Below are 26,160 nucleotides of genomic sequence, written 5' to 3' on the forward strand. Positions count from 1 at the left end.
CATCACATACATCATTTAATTCCTCTGATTCAGGAAAAACTACAGGTAGTTTTTTCACCCCCCACATAATACCCCTTTTTGTGGTACTTGCAGTATCAGAGATATGCAAAGCCTCCTTCATTGCCGTGATCATATAACGTGTGGCCCTACTTGAAAATACGTTTGTTTCATCACCGTCGACACTAGATTCAGTGTCTGTGTCTGGGTCTGTGTCGACCGACTGAGGTAAAGGGCGCTTTACAGCCCCTGACGGTGTCTGAGACGCCTGGGCAGGTACTAACTGGTTTGCCGGCCGTCTCATGTCGTCAACTGATTTTTGTAATGTGCTGACATTATCACGTAATTCCATAAACAAAGCTATCCATTCCGGTGTCGACTCCCTGGGGGGTGACATCACCATTATCGGCAATTGCTCTGCCTCCACACCAACATCGTCCTCATACATGTCGACACACACGTACCGACACACAGCAGACACACAGGGAATCCTCTTATCGAAGACAGGACCCCACTAGCCCTTTGGGGAGACAGAGGGAGAGTTTGCCAGCACACACCCAAGCGCTATAATATATATGGGAACAACCTTATATAAGTGTTGTTCCTTATAGCAGCTTAAATATATAAAAATATCGCCAAAAAATGCCCCCCCTCTCTGTTTTACCCTGTTTCTGTAGTGCAGTGCAGGGGAGAGTCCTGGGAGCCTTCCTCACAGCGGAGCTGAGCAGGAAAATGGCGCTGTGTGCTGAGGAGAATAAGCCCCGCCCCCTATTTCGGCGGGCTTTTCTCCCGGAGTTTTAGATATCTGGCATGGGTTAAATACATACATATAGCCTCAATGGCTATATGTGATGTATTCTTTTGCCATAAAGGTATTAAATATTGCTGCCCAGGGCGCCCCCAGCAGCGCCCTGCACCCTCCGTGACCGCTTGGTGTGAAGTGTGTGACAACAATGGCGCACAGCTGCAGTGCTGTGCGCTACCTTCATGAAGACTGAAGAGCCTTCTGCCGCCTGTTTCCGGACCTTCAATCTTCAGCATCTGTAAGGGGGGTCGGCGGCGCGGCTCCGGGACGAACCCCAGGGTGAGACCTGTGTTCCGACTCCCTCTGGAGCTAATGGTGTCCAGTAGCCTAAGAATCCAATCCATCCTGCACGCAAGTGAGTTGAAATTCTCTCCCCTAAGTCCCTCGATGCAGTGAGCCTGTTGCCAGCAGGACTCACTGAAAATAAAAAACCTAAAAACTTTTTCTAAGCAGCTCTTTAGGAGAGCCACCTAGATTGCACCCTGCTCGGACGGGCACAAAAACCTAACTGAGGCTTGGAGGAGGGTCATAGGGGGAGGAGCCAGTACACACCACCTAATCCTAAAGCTTTATTTTTGTGCCCTGTCTCCTGCGGAGCCGCTATTCCCCATGGTCCTGACGGAGTCCCCAGCATCCACTTAGGACGTTAGAGAAAAATCATTAACTGCAATGCAGCAGTCCCTTTACGTTCATTAACTTCCTTATTAACTATTATTGTAATTATGAACCCCATTGATCAATTAATTCCATCCATGTTCATTAACCCCATAATTACCTCAGCCAGTCTTATCAAAAGAACACCTTTATCTTAATTAATCCCATTAAGATCACCAATTTATGATCAAATCATACTAACTAACCCCCTTATGCTCAACATTAACTTGTTCCAGCTGTACCTATTCCACCCTACAGCCCCACTGACCAGCAGAGAGGATGCAGGGGCCCTGCTCTGTAGCAGTAGACAGCACGCTCACTTCAGAACATTATTTGGGTTACCATAGCAATGCCTATGGCCAATATGCCTCTGTGTAAGTGCGAGGGCAAAGGATAGACATCTTTTCCGTTCACCAAGGATTGTCACAGAATAATTTGATGCTAGATCTGGTGCCCATTTGTTATAAGAGCAACCGCTATTCCCCTTTGGCTTCATTCAGTTTTGTTATCATTGTATCATGTAGCACAAACAGCAACAGCATAAATGATGTATCCAGGGGCACCGACAGCTCCGCCAGGCCCCGGTACTACATTTCTAATGTCATTGGAACGCTGGGAGTGTCCTAGCAGCATTTGGCACTGTTGCTGTTATAAGCTGGATGCAGGGGCGGTGGGCCCCCTATAAGTCTCCAGGCCCCATAGACATGGCATCCCCTGCAACCACTAAAGTTGTGCCCCTGATTCTTATTCTCTGCATTGTTTTGAAATGTTATGTGTAAACTGTTTCTGCGATAGCACTATGTAAGGTGCTGTGGCACCGTATAAATAAAGACTGATAACAAATAAAATGATATGACAAATACGCAAAATCATAGGTGTGCGCAGGGGGGGTTCCTGGTGCGCACAGGCACCCCCTAATGTCTGGCACCCTGATCTCACATGCCTGATGCAGCGATCGCCGAGCAGGCTGATTACTGTCCCCTCTGCGCTGCACCCTGTCAGGACTGCATTACTGACCGGACACCTGGGTTAATCAAGGGTGCCACTGCCACCGGCTTTCAAACTCCCGGCTCCACCTCCATGTACAAAAACAGCGTGATGTGATGTGATTACATCATGCTGCTCGCATGCCCACCTGTCATACCCGCCACACGCTCACCTCTCTCCTTCTATGCTATGCCAACGCCAGCCACTGATGAGGATCAGCATGCAGCCAGCGTTCCTCTTAGGAAGACAAATTCAATACGGCGGTCGGCAGCAGCATTGACACGTCACTCGTTTTTCCAGCAGCGGCAGTACTAGTCTGCGACTGTTAGTGTCAGTGAGTGACTGTCTTGTAAGTAAGCTGCTGCAGCTTGCAGGGGAAAGAGAGGGGGAGCCAGACCAGGCTGAGGAGGAGCAGTGTAATTGCAGTTAGTGCCATCAGGGGTGTTTGTTTGGTGCACACCACAACATCTGACAATGTATCTCCTTTATTAGGATTGGTACAAGGGTGGATATTTTATATTGCGTTGACCGTCAATAAATGGTGCTAGACACGCCCCTCCAACGGTGCACCCCCTAATAAAATGTGCTGCGCACGCCTATGCGCAAAATGCTGTTGATGTTACAAAAAAGTATGATTCAAGAATGCCTCCTAAGGAAAACTAGAAAATCAGACTACAGGAATGGGGACAAATATCTCTCAAATATCTCTAAATTTGTGGAAGCAGCCCTAATGGGGGTGCAGTCTGATGAGGGTGTGGGGTCTGTTGAGGGGGGTGGGATTCCTCCTCATAGGGCCTGTTTGTACGCAATTGTGGCCTTCCTTGCATCTTTTGCAGCAGTTGTGCCTGACACCAGGGGCAGATTGGGAACTAAAAGTGGCCCTGTAAAATTTTGTAGACGTGGCCCGATATGGTCAGCACAAGAGGTATAACATACCGTGTAGCCATTGTAGCGTCACTGGATTGCAGAGTCGCTGTGCTGCAGAGATGGAATAACAGAATGAATGAGGACAATGCAGTGTACTGAGTGCGGTAGGCTGCCTGTCATGTGGGGGCCAGGGCCACATGACAACATACAAAACAGGCCCCACAGACACATCGGCCTACCAGGAATCTTCCTGGTGAGCCCTATGGCCAATTCGCCCATGCACTCCGTGTTACAGCCGTGGCTGAACATACACCAAAATGCTTGAGGGTTGACCTTGAAAACTGAGGCTGTAACTTGAAAAGCTGAACATGGCACTGATAATACTTCATAAAAGCAGAGGCTGCATACTAGTAAAGTGAGCAAACGCTGAAATCCTTGAAAACGGATTGTGCAAACTGAAGCTGTAAAATAGGTTAGCACTACAGTAAGCACTGACAGCCAGGGCTGAACTCACAGAATACAGCTGTACGAAGCTTAGTAATTGAACTAGCAGCCTGTAAGTAGAGAGATGCAGTCCCTGGGAAAGTTTCTGAAGGTATGCTGGTTAGCTGAGCTAGGGCATATAGCAGGAAACCAGCAACAGGCTAATGGCTGAATGGAAGTGTGTGACTTTGAAGTCCTTCTACTCTCTTGTGAAACGAACAGTGATAATATAGCTGCTTCATCCAGTAACGTATTAGATTGCAGATTGTCTGATGTCTCTAGCCAATGGCTTAAAACTCCCTTAGAAAGAGAAGAATGACAATGCAGCAAATAAGGAATTCAGGGGATATATAACTGAATGGTCAGTCCAGCTTGAGGCTGCTCACTGCAGAGACACATGGGTATATTCAATTAAGGTCGAAACTGCCGTCTTGTTGAAAAAGACGGCAGTTTTTTACTTTTTCAGATCGGAAGGGGTTCCGACCTATTCAGTCCCCAGCTTTTTTATTCGACAAGTCGGGGAATTCGACTTGTCGAATAGTACGTGAATCGGCGATATAGCTCCCGGTTCACGTGCTTCTGATGGAAACGGGGCCAAATTTGACAGGTTTTGGCTCCGTTTCCGACCATCTCAGTCCAACTTAAAAAAAAGTCGAACTGAGATGAGGGACCTGAGAAGAGGAGAGGGGGGAGAGCCGCGGGCAGACGGAGGAGAGCCGCGGGCAGACGGGGGACAGCAGCGCTACAGCACAGCGCTGCAGGAGGATGTGGCACAGCCGCCGCTCGCGGCAGCGTCCACCCGGCTCCAGCAAGTGAGGTTCCGCTTGCTGGAGTCGGGTGGACGCTGCCATGAGGTCTGGCGGCTGTGCCACATCTTCCTGCAGCGCTGCTGTCCCCGGTCTGCCCGCGGCTGTCCCCCGTCTTCCCGGGCATTGAATAGCCCTTGTCGGATCCATTACGACAAATGCATATCGGAATAGATCCGACCTCAATTGAATATACCCCGCAGAGTCTAACATGGTGCAGGACACTCCAAGCTGCAGTTCAGATCCAACGGCACTGTCGGTGACATCATGAAATCTCTCCCCACACAGGGATAGGGTTTCAGCGGCGGGTGACCATTGCCGGTTTTGCCCCTAGGCATCCTCCTATGTGACGGCATTGTCTGCACCAACCTCCTTTTGACCTTGGGTGCAGGTGTTCATTGGGGACCCTCACATGGAGGTATGGACTTTACTGCTGAAACCATTCAGGCCGCAGACCCCTAAGTGAGTATGAAGTGAGCAGCAGGAAATAGAGAATTTTAAAGAGGCATGAAGCTCCAGGGGCCCTGTTGGAGGAATGGCTGAGAGTATTGTGGCACAAGGCACAGGAGAAAAATAGACTGGTATGGCTGATTTTAATAAGGAACAAGGCACAGGAGTTCCGGAATGTGGAATGACTGATGGTAACGAGGCATAGGAAGTGAAAACCTGGTTCCCATGCACAATGATCTGGATTAAAGATTCCAAGCCTATGAAACACCAGGGAGACAAACAGGGTCCAAGCAGCAAGACTGACAAAGACTGAAGTCCTGCCACTTGATAGGTGCACATTGCAGGTTTATATGCATTGCATGTGAAATGTGCAGGCTGGCCATTCAAAAATGTATGGCTTTATAATGACCAAGGCTTTAAGAAGTGTGCGTGTATGCATGCTCTTAAGTCCATGAATGAAGTATTTCGTAAGTATTGGCCCACAGCCGCTGTCAAGGCCTCCACAGACGACTCATCATCTCCCAGACAGTGTATCGGAAAGTCCTGCATGTGACAGTACACACTGAAAAGGGTTTTCAGGAAATGTTCAAAGGAACTTAACCAGAAGACCTGGAGCACAGACATCATCTGCATCAACACAGGCATGTTCTTCTGGCCCGTATGCTTTACATTCAACCAAAATCTGAGGTGTTCCTCATTACCTCATGTTGTGTTTTGATCTCTAGTAATGAACTAGAGCAGGTGCAGAACAATGAATAATGAATAATGGCTTCAACAGAGATATCTGAAAGATATTGCCGACGCGATGATAGGAAAGTAACTTTAATGGCCACATGAATGACTACTCATAAAATATAAAATGGAACACATATCTTTGAGCAAACATCATGCTTGTTATTCTGAATTGATAGCCATATATTATCCCTTGCTTTCATATTTTTACTGTACCTGGCGGCCGATTCAGAGATGGATGCATCCACCTTTCTGTACGCGTGTGCAACCCTTCTCCTTGCAGGTGATTGACAGTGGCGGGGCGTTCGGGGGGGGGGGGGGGGGCATCGTTTTGGCATAGCAGGGCGTGACAACCAAAATGGGAGAGTGTCACGAGCATTTTGGAAAAAATTGTGGCTGACCGCCTGCCTGTGTGACGATTAGCCACGGGAAGCAAGATCTGTGTCCATCTCTGAATAACCCCCCTTATCTGTAAAGTATTTGTAGTGTCAGAACATCTGAGATTTTTCTTGACTTCAGACAATATTTTAAAACGGTTCTAGAGTAAATAAAATCCACTACTGGAGCATAAAATGGAGTCAGAGAAGTAAATCTTGGAAGGGGGTGAATGATGAAGACTCACGGAAGTGGTTGTTTCAGTGGTTGTGTCATGGTTGGCAAACACATAGATTCAAAGTAAAAGATCTACCTTGTCATGGTTGGCAAAGACGTAGATTCCAAGGAAGGTTTATAGGTCTTTTTCCAGACATTCCATTTGCTTAGACTGGGAGAAGTTGAGATGAATATGTAGGATCTTACATAAAGATTTGAGGAATTTGGAGTCAAACTGAACTCTATCATCTGAAACAAAGGCCCTCATTCCGAGTTTATCGCTCGCTAGCTGCTTTTAGCAGCATTGCACACGCTAGGCCGCCGCCCTCTGGAAGTGTATCTTAGCTTAGCAGAATAGTGAACGAAAGATTAGCAGAACTGCTACTAAATAATTCTCTGCAGTTTCTGAGTAGCTCCAGACCTACTCCTAGACTGCAATCACCTCAGTCCGTTTAGTTCCTGGTTTGACGTCACAAACACGCCCTGCGATCGGCCAGCCACTCCCTCGTTTCTCCAGCCACTCCTGCGTTTTTACCTGGCATGCCTGCGTTTTTTAGCATACTCCCTGAAAACGGGCAGTTTCCGCCCAGAAACACCCACTTCCTGTCAATCACACTACGACCACTCGAGCAATGAAAAAACGTCGCTCGAGCTTGTGTAAATCTACAAAGTTTTGTGTGAAAGTACTTAGCGCATGCGCGCTGCGTACCATGCGCATGCACTTTTTTGCCGTTTTTTTTACTTAATCGCTGCACTACGAAAATCGGCAGCGAGCGATCAACTCGGAATGACCACCAATGTCTACAGCCTATTAGGGATTGACAAAATATGTAAGGGACTGAGCGGTACCTGTAACAGAAAATGAAGTTGGACATGAACTGAACATGAAAAAACAGCATCATTTACATCTAGATGGAGAGAGGGCAACCAGTATTCTTGAGCGTTTGAAAGTCTTTCAGAGAGAAGCGGTAATGAGCCCATAGTAATAGTATCTAGAAATGAATGGAAGAATGATTTAGGAGGAAGTCAAAGTTGCTGAATATATCTTAGATTGAGTATGGGATGACTCTCTGGAGTGTCAGTATCTTCAATACTCTCTAACACATGGGATAATGGATATGCTTTACGATTTCCAAAATTTGTTAGATCTAAACGTAATTCACAGAAACACAAAAGAGGAAAAACAATCTTGCCTGACAGAGATTCAAGCACTGGGCCGTTTGAAGAAAAAGTAAATGATTGTGGTCAGTGTACATCATCACCGGAAAGTCAGATCTCTCCAGCAAGTCTCTTCAATTTGTGAGCTAGGAGTTCTTTTTCACCAGTTGTGTAACTTGACCACTGATGAACCAATTAAAACATGGCATTTGCTGAAAGCTTAGGGCAGGAGAAAGTGATCAGGCTCTGCAGTAGCGGCATTGTTTGATCTTAAAACTCCTTTCACTCTTCTCCCTGTCACAATACTGACTAAATTTCTCATAACTTGTGTTTTCTGCCATCAGTTCAGCATACAAGCTGCAGTATGTGTTACTCGCTGCTGAAAACTCCTGATTAGTCACCTGTGTGAGAAATTCCCTGTGAGGTTACTCTGCTCATTGGGGGTAATTCCAAGTTGATCGCAGCAGGATTTTTGATAGCAATTGGGCACTGCAGGGGAGGCAGATATAACATGTGCAGAAAGAGTTAGATTTGGGTGGGTTATTTTATTTCTGTGCAGGGTAAATACTTGCTGCTTTATTTTTACACTGCAAATTAGATTGCAGATTGAACACACCACACCCAAATCTCACTCTCTCTGCACATGTTATATCTGCCTCCCCTGCAGTGCACATGGTTTTGCCCAATTGCTAACAAAATTCCTGCTGTGATCAACTTGGAATTACCCCCATTGTGCATAGTTGTCAGTGAAGTCTATACATGCTGCCTCTGCACAGTGCTCTCAGCATTCTGTGTATAATCCTAAATGTGATCCAGTGGCGTAACTAGAAATTTTTCTCCCCCAAGCCAAAAAATTCTTTGGCGCCCCCCCCCCCCCCACCCGCCGCATAATTGGGAGCAAGAAAGGGATATATATGCGCGCGCCGAAGGCGCGCGCTGCAAAAAAAGGGGCGTGGTTTTATTGGAATGGGCGTGGTTTCTCATAAAGGGGCGTGGTATTGCAGGAAAAGACTACCTTATACCCCAGTTTTGCAACCTGCACGCCCAGACGTTAGCCACCACAGGAAAGAAAAATAATCCTGATTCATGCCCCTTACATTATTTGTCATTTTTCCTCCTTATAGTAATGCCCAGTATACATTATGCCACATACTGCAATGGCCCTTAGACATTATTCCACACACAATAATGCACATGACACATTATGCCACACACCATAATGCCCCCGACACATTATGCCACACACCGTAATGCCTGTGACACATTATGCCACACACCGTAATGCCTGTGACACATTATGCCACACACCGTAATGCCCCCGACACATTATGACAGGAATCGCAATGCCCGTTATACATTATGCTATACACTGCAATGCCCCTGATACATTATAGCACATACAATGCCTGTGACACATTATGACACACACCGCAATGACCTTGAGACATTATACCACAATGCCCGTGATATAGTATACCATACACCGTAATGCCTGTGACACATACCGCAATGCCCTGCCCGTTATACCCTATGCCACACACCGCAATGCCCGTTATGTATTATGCCACACTGCAATGACCCTGAGACATTATACCACATACCACAATGCCCGTGATATAGTATACCACACACCGTAATGCCTGACACATTATGACACACACCGCAATGTCCGTGATACATTATGCCACACACTGCAATGACCCTGAGACATTATACCACATATCACAATGCCCGCGATATAGTATACCATACACCGTAATGCCTGTGACACATTATGACACACACCGCAATGTCCGTGATACATTATGCCACACACCGTAATGCCCATTACACATTAAGTCCTACAGTAAGGCTTCTAATTACTTTTCAATTACCTTCTCGTTGTCAGGGGTTTCATGCACTGGGTGTCATGCTCGTTGCCAGGTGTTTCATGCACTGGGTGTCATGCTCGTTGCTAGGAGGTAGTCCTTGTTGCTAGAGCTGTGCTCCCAGTGCCACATATGACCCCAGTGCCAGATATTCCCCCACGGTGCCAGGTACTCACATGCCCCCGGTGCCAAATATATCCCCCCCCATGTGCCAGGTACACATATACCCCCCCCCCCCCAGTGCCACATATGCCCCCAGTGCCAGATATTCCCCCCCAGTGCCACATATGCCCCCAGTGACAGATATTCCCCCCATGCCAGATATGCCGCCAGTGCCATATATTCCCCCCCAGTGCCACATATGCCCCCAGTGCCAGATATTCCCCCAGTGCCAGATATCCCCCCTAGTGCCAGACATCCCCCCCCAGTGCCAGACATCCCCCCCCCAGTGCCATATATGCCCCAGTGCCAGACATCCCCCCCCCAGTGCCAGATATCCCCCCCAGTGCCAGACATCCCCCCCCCAGTGCCATATATGCCCCAGTGCCAGACATCCCCCCCCAGTGCCATATATGCCCGTGCCAGACATCCCCCCCCAGTGCCAGATATCCCCCCAGTGTCAGACATCCCCCCCCCAGTGCCAGATATCCCCCCCCCCCAGTGCCATATATGCCCCAGTGCCAGATATCCCCCCTAGTGCCAGACATCACCCCCCCAGTGCCATATATGCCCCAGTGCCAGACATCCCCCCCCAGTTCCAGATATCCCCCCCAGTGCCAGACATCCCCCCCCAGTGCCATATATGCCCCAGTGCCAGATATCCCCCCTAGTGCCAGACATCCCCCCCCCAGTGCCAGATATCCCCCCCAGTGCCAGACATCCCCCCCCCCAGTGCCATATATGCCCCAGTGCCAGATATCCCCCCTAGTGCCAGACATCTCCCCCCCAGTGCCATATATGCCCCAGTGCCAGACATTCCCCCCCAGTGCCGCCGTCGCCGCCGCCGCCGCTTATTGGAGGGACACGGAGGGCACAGCGTCTCCTGTGTCCCTCCTGCTGCATCATCTCCGGCGGCCGCGGGTCTAATAGGGGGAAGTGCCGTCCGTGAGCCAATTAGAGCTCACGGACGGCACTTCCCCCTATTAGACCCGCGGCCGCCGGAGATGATGCAGGAGGGACACAGGAGAGGCACACGCTGTGCCGTCCGTGTCCCTCCAACAAGCGGCGGCGGGAAGGAGAAAGCAGACTGACATGCGGGCGCTCGTCCGCATGTCAGTCTGCTGTAATCAGTGGCGCCCCCGCAGCCCCTCGCCCCCAAGCCACCGCGAGGACTGCGGGGGCAGTAGTTACGCCACTGATGTGATCCTCCATAATCCTGGCGTTTGGGCCTAAACCAAAGTTCCCTCCAAAAACCAGTTATGGACGTCGCCATCTTGGTTACAGTCAGCTGACTCTCTACTGACAAATGCTCTCCAGTCTGGTGCACAGCTGACACTTCCAGCCAATCCAGAACAACCCAGGGGTATAAAGCTTCCTGCTTTACAGGGCATAGGTTGTCAGTGCCATAAATCACACAGCTCTATATGTGAGCTTTATCCAGGGACTGATCTAGACTTTTCTTTAGGGGGGGCGATTTACTGTTTAATCTTGACTCCTCCCTCTACAGTCCCAACTCCTCCCGTCTGCAATCCTAACTCCTCCTCCTCTCGATTCTGACTGAACTTTTTGAGTGAGACTGAGATAGTGCTTTGTGATTGTTCTATGTACATGTGACTGTGCTATGGGGTAATTGTATTTATTAGCCCTAGTACCCACACACCAGCAAGTGAGGGGCAAATGCCCTGTAACCCTTGCTCTCCTGGCTCCTCTGTGCTGCTGTGGTATAAGCTGCAGCACATCGTTCTGCCTCAGGATCTCCCCGAAGAGCTCTCTTCTGCTCAAAAGTGGGCGTGGCTATGACTGTGTTAGGGGGGGCGGTCGCCCCCTTCGCCCCCCCCCCCCCTAGATCCGGCCCTGGCTTTATCTCTGTACTTCCCAGTATACCTGCTTGGTTCCTGGGAATACAGATTCCGGTATTGACTCTCTTCAGAGTATTCAATACTCCTTCACCATCAGTGCAGTCCGATACTCCTAGACCATCGGTACAATTCTACTATTCCTCAGCCATTGGTGCAAGTCCGATATTCCTCAGCCATCACTGCAATTCCGATATCATTCACAGTCACCATAATTTCCATTTCAATATCATGCACAGTCAACATCAGTACCAGCCTGATGACATCACAGTCATCAACTTTTAGACTCTGTCTGATCCTTCCCAAGCCTCTAGCGATAGCCCACGTGACCCAGACAGGGGACCGTGACCGGTCTGTAGGGTGCAGCGAAACCAAAACTCCCTTGCAGGGTTCCCTGCAGAAGACTACCCTGCTCTGGGTCTAGTCAACCACCTGGTGCTAGTTTCTGAATCCCTGCTGACCCTTCTACAGGATCAGAGCAACCTTCAACTCCTATGAGTAGGAAGGGGCAGTACGGATGGTGTAATGGTTCGCATTACTGCCTCACAGCACTGAGGTCATGGGTTCAACTCCCACCATTACCCCAACTGTGTTTATATTCTCCCCGTACCTGCGTGTGTTTCCTCCAGGTGCTCCAGTTTCCTCACACAATCCAAAAATATACTGGTAGGTTAATAGACCCTAGCGTGAAAGTGTGTGGTGTACATGTGATAGGGAATACAGGTTGTAAGCTCCACTGGGGCAGGGACTGATGTGCATAGGCGTGCGCAGCACATTTTATTAGGGGGTGCACCGTCGGAGGGGTGTGTCTAGCACCGCCTTTTGGGCGTGTCTAGCACCATCTATTGATGGTCAACGCAATATTAAATGTCCACCCTTGTACCAATCCTAATAAAGCAGATACATTGTCAGATGTTGTGGTGTGCACCAAACAAACACCCCTGATGGCACTCAATGCAATTACACTGCTCCTCCTCAGCCTGGTCTGGCTCCCCCTCTCTTTCCAATGCAAGCTGCAGCAGCTTACTTACAAGTCAGCCACTCACTGACACTGACAGTCGCAGACTAGTACTGCTGCTGCTGGAAAAAAAAGTGACGTGTCAATGTTGCTGATCCTCATCAGTGGCTGGCGTTGGCATAGCATAGAAGGAGAGAGGTGGGCATGTGGCGGGTAATCACATCACATCATACTGTTTTTGTACATGGAGGTGGAGCTGGGAGTTTGAAAGCCAATGGCAGTGGCACCCTTGATTAACCCAGGCGTCCGGTCAGTAATACAGTCCTGACAGGGTGCAGCGCAGAGGGGACAGTAATCAGCTTGCTCGGCGATCGCTACATCAGGCATGTGAGATCAGGGTGCCAGACATTAGGGGTTGCCTGTGCGCACCAGGAACCCCCCCTGCGCACACCTATGCTGATGTGAATGGACAAATATTCTCTGTAAAGCGCTGCGGAATATGTGTGCACTATGTAAATATCTGTTAATAAATAATAAACTACATAAAGGGGCTAATTCAGACCTGATCGCTGCTGTGCGTGTACAGTTCGTTCTGAAGTGCGCATGCGCCAACGCCGCAGTGCGCCGGCGCATGGCAGACAGCCCACGGCTGTCTTAACCGTGCGATCGCCTCTGCCTGATTGACAGACAGAGGCGGTCGCTGGGCGGGAGGGGGTGCGGCCCAGGCAATGCAGGCGTGCCCGGACCATTGGGGGGGTGGACCGTGGCGGCTGCGTGACGTCACACACGGCCGCTGTGACCCGGGCAGCGCAGGAGCTGCGCTGACTTGGAGCTACTGCTACAGTACAAAAGCATCCCCGCTGTGCAATGCTTTTGTACTTATGCGACGGGACTGACATGCAGGGCGGACTAGCCCTGTGCTAGGCGTTCCCCCGCATGTCAGGGAAGCTGATAGTAGATGTGCAAAATTCAGGTCTGAATCACCCCAAAGTCTCCTAGCTTCTAGCACAACACTACTCCAGTTACCAGAGACTCTGACACTGGTCCAGAGACATCCAAACACCCAATCCTGACACTCCCAAAAGGTGTGAATGCCACAGTTGGATATGCTCCTCTGCTGATTATGGTGGAGGCTGAAACTTACTGTAGGTGACAGTCTGACCATGGAATAACAGCCTCATTCATCTTCTTAAGACCAAGCAAGTATTCCAAAATCTACCACATTGGCCCATCAGCTGAATCCTCTGACAAAGCCAGAGAATGCTAGTGGTTTCAGAAAAAGTAAGCTCATGCTCATAGAAAATGTGTTTATTTATTACCAGTTTCTTATATAGCGCAGCATATTCCGTTGCTCTTTACAATTGGAACAACAGTGATAATACAAAACTGGGTAGTATCAGACAGACATAGAGATAGGAGGGCCCTGCTCGCAAGCTTACACTCTATAGGGAAATAGACATTGATACACAAGGACAGATGCTACCTATTGCATAATCCTGCAAAATGTTTCCAGGAAGATACTACCATTTATTTTCCAGATGGGAGAGGTCCAGGCTGGGAGCTTGATCTGAGGGGTATGGGTCATTAGGGCGTCCACACTTAGGTCGACAGTCATTAGGTCAACCACTATTGGTCGACATGCATTAGGTCAACATGAACAAGGTCGACATGGGGAAAGGTCGACATGATTTTTTTAAAACTTTTTTTGGTTTCGTTTTCTTCATGAAGTGACGGGAGAACCCCAATGAGTGCACCGTGTCCCCTCGCATGGCTTGTTTCGCTCGCCATGCTTCGGGCAAGATGCCTCGCTCCACTACCACTGCGCTCAGTACAGGTTACTATTACCAGTTGTTGTTCACGTGGATCGTAAAGTATGAAAAAGTTACAAAAATTATTATTATTTTTAGAAAAACGCACCATGTGACCATGTCGACTTAATGCATGTCGACCAATAGTGGTCAACCTAATGACTGTCGACCTAAGTGTGGTCGACCTAATGACCGTATCCCGATCTGAGAGTAAGAAAGAGAAAGTAGAAGGAAATCAATCAAACACAAAAACTGTGGAGGAATCAGAGACTAAAGTTTGAATAGAAAGAAGAAGGTGAGGCAGGCTCCCTCAAGAGACATCATGCAGATGCTGAGTCATTGGTGAAGAAGGAATTTTCTGAAGCAGAGTGCCATCTAGATGAACCAAGGCAAACTGATCATAATGCCAGCATAAATGAAGTGTTTCTAAAATGGGACTTAGACAGAAAGCAAAAAAAACATTAAAGATTGCCAAATCAGAAAAAAATTCCGACACTGTGCACCAGAAAAGGAGAAAGAGAGCAGGCACTTAAGGATCTTCTGAGAGTGACAGTTCAGAACCAGAAAAAAAGTGTAAGGAATCTGTATGCAATGAGGAGGTTCAGGGTGGGTATGGAGAGCAGGAGTGCAAAGGGAACGATGAAGGGAAGCGGTTAAAATGCTGCTAGTCAGGATCCTGGCAGTCACAATGCCGTAGCTGGAATCCCGACTAGGGGTGAAATGCTGGAACACCGGCCCCACAGTCTATTCTCCATCTGTGGGTGTCCACGACACCGGGTGTAGTATGGTATGCCGGCGGCCGGCATCCCGGTGGCCAACATACCGGCGCTGGGATCCCGACCGCCGGCATACCGACAGCTGGGCAAGCGCAAATGAGCCCCTTGCGGGCACGGTGGCGCGTTAAGCGCGCCACACTATTTATTCTTCCTCCAGGGGAGTCGTGGACCCCCAAAGAGGGAGAATAGTTGTTGGAATGCTGGGTGTCGGGATTCCGGTGTTGCATGAACGACAACGCCCAAACGGACAATCGGATCAAAATTTGGATTGCACCTCCAATGTGCTCCACAGGTAACGTCAAGAACCATGGATTAATATTTACTCACATTAAGACGTCTCAAATTTACAGCTCTATAGATTTACCAAATTTTATATTTACAACCATGAAAATCAGAAACTCCCGTGCGAAGAACGGGCAGAACAGCTAGTTGTGGAACATAGAATTGGGATTCCCAAATGAATTTAAAAAAAAAAGTAAAGGGTGGTGCTCGATGGAATGCAAATCAGGAGTAAGTGACATCTGATATATAAAATTGTACGCAAATGAGTATATTCTCCCCTGTATGCAGTGAGTGTATCTGAGCTGCATACCAGACCGCTTGCCATAAATGCATTTGACCTTCAGCAACACATACGCGGTTAAAAACCTACCTTAGGCAGCAGAAATAATATAGACCCAGTGATTTATCAACTTTTCATTTTGAGAATGACACTTGTTCTGTTCCAAATATATTAGTACCTAGATTGCAGTAGAGTATTTAGGCTATATAATAAAACTAAGTGGTGATAAAAAGAAAAAAAAATGACACCATGCTGGAGTGCAGGCATACACGTTGGACCTAAAGTGCCCGGTGCATGCCTGCCTCCAAACTTTAATTAAAAAGAGTCCCTCACACCACTCACTGCCACCCCCCACATACTCCCACACATGTATTATCCCCAGCAGCTGACTAGATGAATGGAGAAGACAGATGGAGAAGTAATAGTGCAGGTAGAAAGAGATATAGAAGAGGATAGAGGGAGACAGATAAAGTACCAACCAACCAACCAACCAACCAACCAACCAACCAACCAACCAACCAACCAACTCCTATCTGTCATTTTTCAAACACAGTCTGTAACATAACAGGAGCTGATTGGCTGGTACTTTATCTCTCCCCAAGGTTTGATACATATCCCCCAGAGAGAGAAAACGAAACCCATGCAATTTATGGGATGTAGTTATGTCAGAAGACCGCCGGTCACAATACTTCCCCCTACATCCCACTCACGTAGAATCCCGACAGTCAGCATGCTGACTAGCAGGGACTATTCCCACTCGTGGGCGTCCACGCCACCCGTAGAGTGGGAATAGAACCTGTGGCGAGCACCCACAAGCCCGCAAGGGTGCACACACACCCCTCCCCCGCCGGCATTCCACTGCCAGGATCCCGACGGAGGTGTGCTGATGCATACCCAACCCCAATATATGTGTGACTGTGTGTGACTGTGCGAGTGGTCACTTTGAATGTTTAAGAGTTGGAAAGTCAGCAACTACTATATTGTAAATACAAATACAAGTGACAGCACGGATTCCCTGAGCTGTAATTATTCCTCACACAAGCATCACATAACCCCACAATAACTGTAATAATGAAATAATCTAATTGTTTTGGGTGGGCCGTCAGCTAATCCATATTTTGTTCATTGGGTATATATGCGAGTCCTGCCCTGTGGTCACTCCCTGGCATTTCCTGATGGTAACATAACCACACGTACACACACGCACACACACAAAATCAAATTAAATCTCTTTATTCTTGTTGATTAATAACAACAGGTTGCAAATGTAAGTGGGCTAAACAACAAGTCTTAGCATTTAGAACCGTGGAGCACCTCAATGCACATTTTCTGTTTAGTAGTGCCACTTTACACACACATTGGTGGATGAGGATGGTCGTTTTCTCTTCTGCCAGATTTTTTCCCGGCACATTGTAGACAGGTTGGCCGAACGCCTGGCAATCCACTTGTACTGACATATTTTGGGCAAAGCTTTATAAAAAGGGAGCCATGTGGGCAATGTTAGTAAACATTATCCTGCACAGTCTAATGTGACACCGGTGGCAGCAGGAGGGTGATTAGCTGGCAGAGCACATGCCCTGGACACACAGGAAGATTGCGCGGCTTGTGAGATACAGCTAAGGCCTATAATCTAGCAGCTGCTCCTGTCTCCATGGCAACTGTGAGCGTGAACAATGAGAGAGAGAGCTGCAGCATGAGGGCTTTATTCTAGAATGCCGCCAGCCCACCAGCCTCTCCTCTGTGTCCTCACACTTTAATGTGCACCACGGACCCACACTGTGATCACTAGTCAGGGACAAAACAGAGATTGGCATTGTTATAAACAGATTTTTACATTAACCTCTGACTAGCTTAGCCTCAGAAGCGGCTCTCTAAGCTGTTATATAATTAAAGTATATGTATATATATATATATATATATATATATATATATATCATATGTTATATGACTAACTTGTTGCAGTAATAATAATAATGATAATAATGATAATAATAATATTAATTATATTATAATGTGCAGTCCGTACTGCACATTATAGGCAGCAGGGGGATAGCTAATCAGATGCATTACATAGACGTGTTGCATCCTATGGAGGCGTTGCAGGAATGACACTTGTAGTGGTTGCACTCAGAGATGCAGAATCGTTTACATGGAGGCCATATTTAGGTGGATAATCTGCACCTGCAATAGGGCTGCTGCAAGTTTCGATGGTGAGACCAGTGGAGAAGTGGAGAGAGTGTATCAGGAAAAGCGCAGGCGTGCCCAGGCGTTTTTGGGGAGGGTCTCTTATGTGGGTGCAGACCACTTCCAGGCTGTCTCAGTCGCAGATTACTGGCATCCTCAGACCTGCTCACATGTGCTCAGATGCAAAAGACTGTTCGATGTTCCGGGAATTGCGTATGCATCTGCAAGTGTATAGCTAACTGCGATGCATTCGCAAATTTTCAGGGGGCGTTTTTTCTTTCTGTCAGAGTGGCGCCCTTCTACTCGCAGACAACTGTAATTTCTCTGAATAGTGATCCATGCAGAATTAGGACCAAAGTTCTGCACAGCCTGCAGCTCGCAGGCTATTAGTTTTCAGCCACAGTGTTTAAGTTCTGCGCTTGCTATTCCATTCAGAACTATATTTACATACAGTATAAAATGAATGATTAGTAGTGTCATAAGGGGGGTGCAGGTTGCACCCGGGTGTCAGCGCCTGGCTGCTGTCACTGTGTAGGAGCTGCAGCCATAGCGCTCGCCGAGGGCAGCCAATATCTCCCAAATGCCTGGAATGTCGAAAAAATTAGTTCGGTCCACAAGGCCACGCCCCTCCCACTAAGCCACACCCTCCCACAAGACCACACCCTCATTCCGTGGCCACCCGCACCAGGTGTCTTCAGGGGCAGTGATGCCCCTGTAAATGATGCAACCAAATGCAGAATGGGACGAAAAATGTAATTCATTCAATACCAAGGGTGATGTGACTGGAGCTGCCACCCAGGACGCAAGGCGAGGGAATAGTATGGCTGTCCTAGTACATGTAGAGACTCACTGGTCTTTTTCCTTTCCTGGCAGCACTTTATCCTTTCCCCCAGATCCTCATGCGTTACCTCTCTACATTGTCTGCATAGATTCTCCACTGACAGGCTGTGCGACCCTGTGAGTGGAGCGCTGGCTTCTTTACCATATTCAGCTCCCAAGGCTGTTACCTGCCCTTATGCTTAACCATTGTTTTTGCTTGCTTTCAAGGGAGTCGTTCAAGTGGCTCCTCCTGGGCTCCCCTGCACCTAGCATCACTGGTTCTGAATAGACCCCACTATCTCCAGAGGGCGTCTGAACCTTTTAAATGTTGTCTAAATACAGTATTTCAGTGTAATTCTGGGCAGGCAGGAAATTATCACAAAATTGCGTGAGTAGTTATATATACCTGTATATATAAAGAAAACAACTGCTCCGGCACTCCACGGAGTCCAAGGCTGGACTGATTCTGCTCTGGTGCCCTCCCCAACCGGGAACCGGTGGTATATAGTGGAAAAAACGAGGCGGCACTCAGAGACTTTTCACTGCAATCATATAATGGTGCAAATGGTGCAAATGGTCACATCAACGTTTCGGGTACCTGGTCCCCTTCTTCAGGATAACAAAAGTGCAAAACAAGAGTGTTTAAATAAGCATGGAATCACTTACCCCCTGACCCCATTCAATCACCAGCTGCAGCGTGTCTCTCTGGCCACCCGCTCAGGACTTCCGCCCGGCTCACTGGCGTCTCAGCGGGACCGGAAGTGACGTCGCGGGAGCGAGCCGCGTTACCATGGCAACCGCTCAAGACATACTCACAGCCTGAGCATTGCCTCCTGACTGGGTCTCTCTCGCTGCCGCCAATGCGTCCACAAGTGCCGTGAGATCTGAAGCCCCATCACGGATGCCCGCTGCGTTACCATAGTGACGCTGTCAGCTGTGGATAGACATGAAACAAAACAATAACATAAGTGACAAAATAAGATGACCTGAAAGGTCAATATTAAACTGACATATCAAACTAAAGTGCTAGTGCAAACAATGAATTAAAAACAATTAAAAACATCTGAAGGTGCAAGAGAAAAATATACATCATGACGCCTCTAATGTTAAAAAGACCTGCTGATGTATATTAAATGTCAATCAAATGTGGCAACAACTACCTGACGACTCAAACCTATATTGGTGCCCTGTGGCTAGTGGCAAGATGGTGAAAGGCACGAGCGCATAGCGCCCAACTTGCATCACTTCACCTTTCTCAACATAAATGCTATTGGGCCAGACAGAATTCACAAAAAATTAATTAATCCCAAATTTTCATTCAGACCCCCCGGTTTCAACCTATGAATCAACATGGACTCCAGCTGCAATAGCTTGCGGCCCCTATCACCCCCCCCGTATCGAATCAGGGACATGGTCGATGATACAGTGTTTGAACGTGGCCATTGAGTGTCTAAACTAGAGATGAGCGGGTTCGGTTTCTCTGAATCCGAACCCGCCAGAACTTCATGTTTTTTTTCACGGGTCCGAGCGACTCGGATCTTCCCGCCTTGCTCGGTTAACCCGAGCGCGCCCGAACGTCATCATGACGCTGTCGGATTCTCGCGAGGCTCGGATTCTATCGCGAGACTCGGATTCTATATAAGGAGCCGCGCGTCGCCGCCATTTTCACACGTGCATTGAGATTGATAGGGAGAGGACGTGGCTGGCGTCCTCTCCGTTTAGAATAGATTAGAGAGACACTTGATTTACTAATTTTGGGGAGCATTAGGAGTACTCAGTAGTGTACAGTGCAGAGTTTTGCTGATAGTGACCAGTGACCACCAGTTTTATTTATAATCCGTTCTCTGCCTGAAAAAAGCGATACACAGCACACAGTGACTCAGTCACATACCATATCTGTGTGCACTGCTCAGGCTCAGGCCAGTGTGCTGCATCATCTATTATCTATATATAATATTATATATATCTGTCTGACTGCTCAGCTCACACAGCTTATAATTGTGGGGGAGACTGGGGAGCACTACTGCAGTGCCAGTTATAGGTTATAGCAGGAGCCAGGAGTACATAATATATTATATAGTGAGTGACCACCAGACACACAGTGCAGTTTATTTAATATATCCGTTCTCTGCCTGAAAAAAGCGATACACACAGTGACTCAGTCAGTCACATACCATATCTGTGTGCACTGCTCAGGCTCAGGCCAGTGTGCTGCATCATCTATATATCTGTCTGACTGCTCAGCTCACACAGCTTATAATTGTGGGGGAGACTGGGGAGCACTACTGCAGTGCCAGTTATAGGTTATAGCAGGAGCCAGGAGTACATAATATTATATTAAAATTAAACAGTGCACACTTTTGCTGCAGGAGTGCCACTGCCAGTGTGACTAGTGACCAGTGACCTGACCACCAGTATATATAATATTAGTAGTATACTATCTCTTTATCAACCAGTCTATATTAGCAGCAGACACAGTACAGTGCGGTAGTTCACGGCTGTGGCTACCTCTGTGTCGGCACTCGGCAGCCCGTCCATAATTGTATATACCACCTAACCGTGGTTTTTTTTTCTTTCTTTATACATACATACTAGTTACGAGTATACTATCTCTTTATCAACCAGTCTATATATTAGCAGCAGACACAGTACAGTGCGGTAGTTCACGGCTGTGGCTACCTCTGTGTCGGCACTCGGCAGCCCGTCCATAATTGTATATACCACCTAACCGTGGTTTTTTTTTCTTTCTTTATACATACATACTAGTTACGAGTATACTATCTCTTTATCAACCAGTCTATATATTAGCAGCAGACACAGTACAGTGCGGTAGTTCACGGCTGTGGCTACCTCTGTGTCGGCACTCGGCAGCCCGTCCATAATTGTATATACCACCTAACCGTGGTTTTTTTTTCTTTCTTTATACATACATACTAGTTACGAGTATACTATCTCTTTATCAACCAGTCTATATATTAGCAGCAGACACAGTACAGTGCGGTAGTTCACGGCTGTGGCTACCTCTGTGTCGGCACTCGGCAGCCCGTCCATAATTGTATATACCACCTAACCGTGTTTTTTTTTTCTTTCTTTATACATACATACTAGTTACGAGTATACTATCTCTTTATCAACCAGTCTATATATTAGCAGCAGACACAGTACAGTGCGGTAGTTCACGGCTGTGGCTACCTCTGTGTCGGCACTCGGCAGCCCGTCCATAATTGTATATACCACCTAACCGTGGTTTTTTTTTCTTTCTTTATACATACATACTAGTTACGAGTATACTATCTCTTTATCAACCAGTCTATATATTAGCAGCAGACACAGTACAGTGCGGTAGTTCACGGCTGTGGCTACCTCTGTGTCGGCACTCGGCAGCCCGTCCATAATTGTATATACCACCTAACCGTGGTTTTTTTTTCTTTCTTTATACATACATACTAGTTACGAGTATACTATCTCTTTATCAACCAGTCTATATATTAGCAGCAGACACAGTACAGTGCGGTAGTTCACGGCTGTGGCTACCTCTGTGTCGGCACTCGGCAGCCCGTCCATAATTGTATATACCACCTAACCGTGTTTTTTTTTTCTTTCTTTATACATACTTACTAGTTACGAGTATACTATCTCTTTATCAACCAGTCTATATTAGCAGCAGACACAGTACAGTGCGGTAGTTCACGGCTGTGGCTACCTCTGTGTCGGCACTCGGCAGCCCGTCCATAATTGTATATACCACCTAACCGTGTTTTTTTTTTCTTTCTTTATACATACATACTAGTTACGAGTATACTATCTCTTTATCAACCAGTCTATATATTAGCAGCAGACACAGTACAGTGCGGTAGTTCACGGCTGTGGCTACCTCTGTGTCGGCACTCGGCAGCCCGTCCATAATTGTATATACCACCTAACCGTGTTTTTTTTTTCTTTCTTTATACATACATACTAGTTACGAGTATACTATCTCTTTATCAACCAGTCTATATATTAGCAGCAGACACAGTACAGTGCGGTAGTTCACGGCTGTGGCTACCTCTGTGTCGGCACTCGGCAGCCCGTCCATAATTGTATACTAGTATCCAATCCATCCATCTCCATTGTTTACCTGAGGTGCCTTTTAGTTGTGCCTATTAAAATATGGAGAACAAAAATGTTGAGGTTCCAAAATTAGGGAAAGATCAAGATCCACTTCCACCTCGTGCTGAAGCTGCTGCCACTAGTCATGGCCGAGACGATGAAATGCCAGCAACGTCGTCTGCCAAGGCCGATGCCCAATGGCATAGTACAGAGCATGTCAAAACCAAAACACCAAATATCAGTAAAAAAAGGACTCCAAAACCTAAAATAAAATTGTCGGAGGAGAAGCGTAAACTTGCCAATATGCCATTTACCACACGGAGTGGCAAGGAACGGCTGAGGCCCTGGCCTATGTTCATGGCTAGTGGTTCAGCTTCACATGAGGATGGAAGCACTCAGCCTCTCGCTAGAAAACTGAAAAGACTCAAGCTGGCAAAAGCACCGCAAAGAACTGTGCGTTCTTTGAAATCCCAAATCCACAAGGAGAGTCCAATTGTGTCGGTTGCGATGCCTGACCTTCCCAACACTGGACGTGAAGAGCATGCGCCTTCCACCATTTGCACGCCCCCTGCAAGTGCTGGAAGGAGCACCCGCAGTCCAGTTCCTGATAGTCAGATTGAAGATGTCAGTGTTGAAGTACACCAGGATGAGGAGGATATGGGTGTTGCTGGCGCTGGGGAGGAAATTGACCAGGAGGATTCTGATGGTGAGGTGGTTTGTTTAAGTCAGGCACCCGGGGAGACACCTGTTGTCCGTGGGAGGAATATGGCCGTTGACATGCCAGGTGAAAATACCAAAAAAATCAGCTCTTCGGTGTGGAGGTATTTCACCAGAAATGCGGACAACAGGTGTCAAGCCGTGTGTTCCCTTTGTCAAGCTGTAATAAGTAGGGGTAAGGACGTTAACCACCTCGGAACATCCTCCCTTATACGTCACCTGCAGCGCATTCATAATAAGTCAGTGACAAGTTCAAAAACTTTGGGTGACAGCGGAAGCAGTCCACTGACCAGTAAATCCCTTCCTCTTGTAACCAAGCTCACGCAAACCACCCCACCAACTCCCTCAGTGTCAATTTCCTCCTTCCCCAGGAATGCCAATAGTCCTGCAGGCCATGTCACTGGCAATTCTGACGAGTCCTCTCCTGCCTGGGATTCCTCCGATGCATCCTTGCGTGTAACGCCTACTGCTGCTGGCGCTGCTGTTGTTGCCGCTGGGAGTCGATGGTCATCCCAGAGGGGAAGTCGTAAGCCCACTTGTACTACTTCCAGTAAGCAATTTACTGTTCAACAGTCCTTTGCGAGGAAGATGAAATATCACAGCAGTCATCCTACTGCAAAGCGGATAACTGAGTCCTTGACAACTATGTTGGTGTTAGACGTGCGTCCGGTATCCGCCGTTAGTTCACAGGGAACTAGACAATTTATTGAGGCAGTGTGCCCCCGTTACCAAATACCATCTAGGTTCCACTTCTCTAGGCAGGCGATACCGAGAATGTACACGGACGTCAGAAAAAGACTCACCAGTCTCCTAAAAAATGCAGTTGTACCCAATGTCCACTTAACCACGGACATGGGGACAAGTGGAGCAGGGCAGGGTCAGGACTATATGACTGTGACAGCCCACTGGGTAGATGTATGGACTCCCGCCGCAAGAACAGCAGCGGCGGCACCAGTAGCAGCATCTCGCAAACGCCAACTCTTTCCTAGGCAGGCTACGCTTTGTATCACCGCTTTCCAGAATACGCACACAGCTGAAAACCTCTTACGGCAACTGAGGAAGATCATCGCGGAATGGCTTACCCCAATTGGACTCTCCTGTGGATTTGTGGCATCGGACAACGCCAGCAATATTGTGTGTGCATTAAATATGGGCAAATTCCAGCACGTCCCATGTTTTGCACATACCTTGAATTTGGTGGTGCAGAATTTTTTAAAAAACGACAGGGGCGTGCAAGAGATGCTGTCGGTGGCCAGAAGAATTGCGGGACACTTTCGGCGTACAGGCACCACGTACAGAAGACTGGAGCACCACCAAAAACTACTGAACCTGCCCTGCCATCATCTGAAGCAAGAAGTGGTAACGAGGTGGAATTCAACCCTCTATATGCTTCAGAGGTTGGAGGAGCAGCAAAAGGCCATTCAAGCCTATACAATTGAGCACGATATAGTAGGTGGAATGCACCTGTCTCAAGTGCAGTGGAGAATGATTTCAACGTTGTGCAAGGTTCTGATGCCCTTTGAACTTGCCACACGTGAAGTCAGTTCAGACACTGCCAGCCTGAGTCAGGTCATTCCCCTCATCAGGCTTTTGCAGAAGAAGCTGGAGGCATTGAAGAAGGAGCTAAAAGGGAGCGATTCCGCTAGGCATGTGGGACTTGTGGATGCAGCCCTTAATTCGCTTAACAAGGATTCACGGGTGGTCAATCTGTTGAAATCAGAGCACTACATTTTGGCCACCGTGCTCGATCCTAGATTTAAAGCCTACCTTGGATCTCTCTTTCCGGCAGACACAGGTCTGCTGGGGTTGAAAGACCTGCTGGTGACAAAATTGTCAAGTCAAGCGGAACGCGACCTGTCAACATCTCCTCCTTCACATTCTCCCGCAACTGGGGGTGCGAGGAAAAGGCTCAGAATTCCGAGCCCACCCGCTGGCGGTGATGCAGGGCAGTCTGGAGCGACTGCTGATGCTGACATCTGGTCCGGACTGAAGGACCTGACAACGATTACGGACATGTCGTCTACTGTCACTGCATATGATTCTCTCAACATTGATAGAATGGTGGAGGATTATATGAGTGACCGCATCCAAGTAGGCACGTCACACAGTCCGTACTTATACTGGCAGGAAAAAGAGGCAATTTGGAGGCCCTTGCACAAACTGGCTTTATTCTACCTAAGTTGCCCTCCCACAAGTGTGTACTCCGAAAGAGTGTTTAGTGCCGCCGCTCACCTTGTCAGCAATCGGCGTACGAGGTTACATCCAGAAAATGTGGAGAAGATGATGTTCATTAAAATGAATTATAATCAATTCCTCCGCGGAGACATTGACCAGCAGCAATTGCCTCCACAAAGTACACAGGGAGCTGAGATGGTGGATTCCAGTGGGGACGAATTGATAATCTGTGAGGAGGGGGATGTACACGGTGATATATCGGAGGGTGAAGATGAGGTGGACATCTTGCCTCTGTAGAGCCAGTTTGTGCAAGGAGAGATTAATTGCTTCTTTTTTGGGGGGGGTCCAAACCAACCCGTCATATCAGTCACAGTCGTGTGGCAGACCCTGTCACTGAAATGATGGGTTGGTTAAAGTGTGCATGTCCTGTTTTGTTTACACAACATAAGGGTGGGTGGGAGGGCCCAAGGACAATTCCATCTTGCACCTCTTTTTTCTTTTCTTTTTCTTTGCATCATGTGCTGATTGGGGAGGGTTTTTTTGGAAGGGACATCCTGCGTGACACTGCAGTGCCACTCCTAGATGGGCCCGGTGTTTGTGTCGGCCACTAGGGTCGCTAATCTTACTCACACAGTCAGCTACCTCATTGCGCCTCTTTT

At 47.9% G+C, this 26,160-nt stretch overlaps 1 long non-coding RNA gene across 1 annotated transcript in view; it reads right to left on the bottom strand.

Annotated features, from left to right (window-relative positions):
* Positions 1-26,160, bottom strand: part of LOC134909010 (uncharacterized) — an 83,067-nt gene that overhangs the window by 51,677 nt on the left and 5,230 nt on the right. Inside the window, exon 2 of the long non-coding RNA XR_010175827.1 lies at positions 19,187-19,454. This is a non-coding gene — a long non-coding RNA (uncharacterized LOC134909010). The remainder of the gene's footprint in view (positions 1-19,186; positions 19,455-26,160) is intronic.

Source organism: Pseudophryne corroboree, chromosome 4 (assembly GCF_028390025.1).
Source record: "Pseudophryne corroboree isolate aPseCor3 chromosome 4, aPseCor3.hap2, whole genome shotgun sequence".
Taxonomy (NCBI): Eukaryota; Metazoa; Chordata; class Amphibia; order Anura; family Myobatrachidae; genus Pseudophryne; species Pseudophryne corroboree.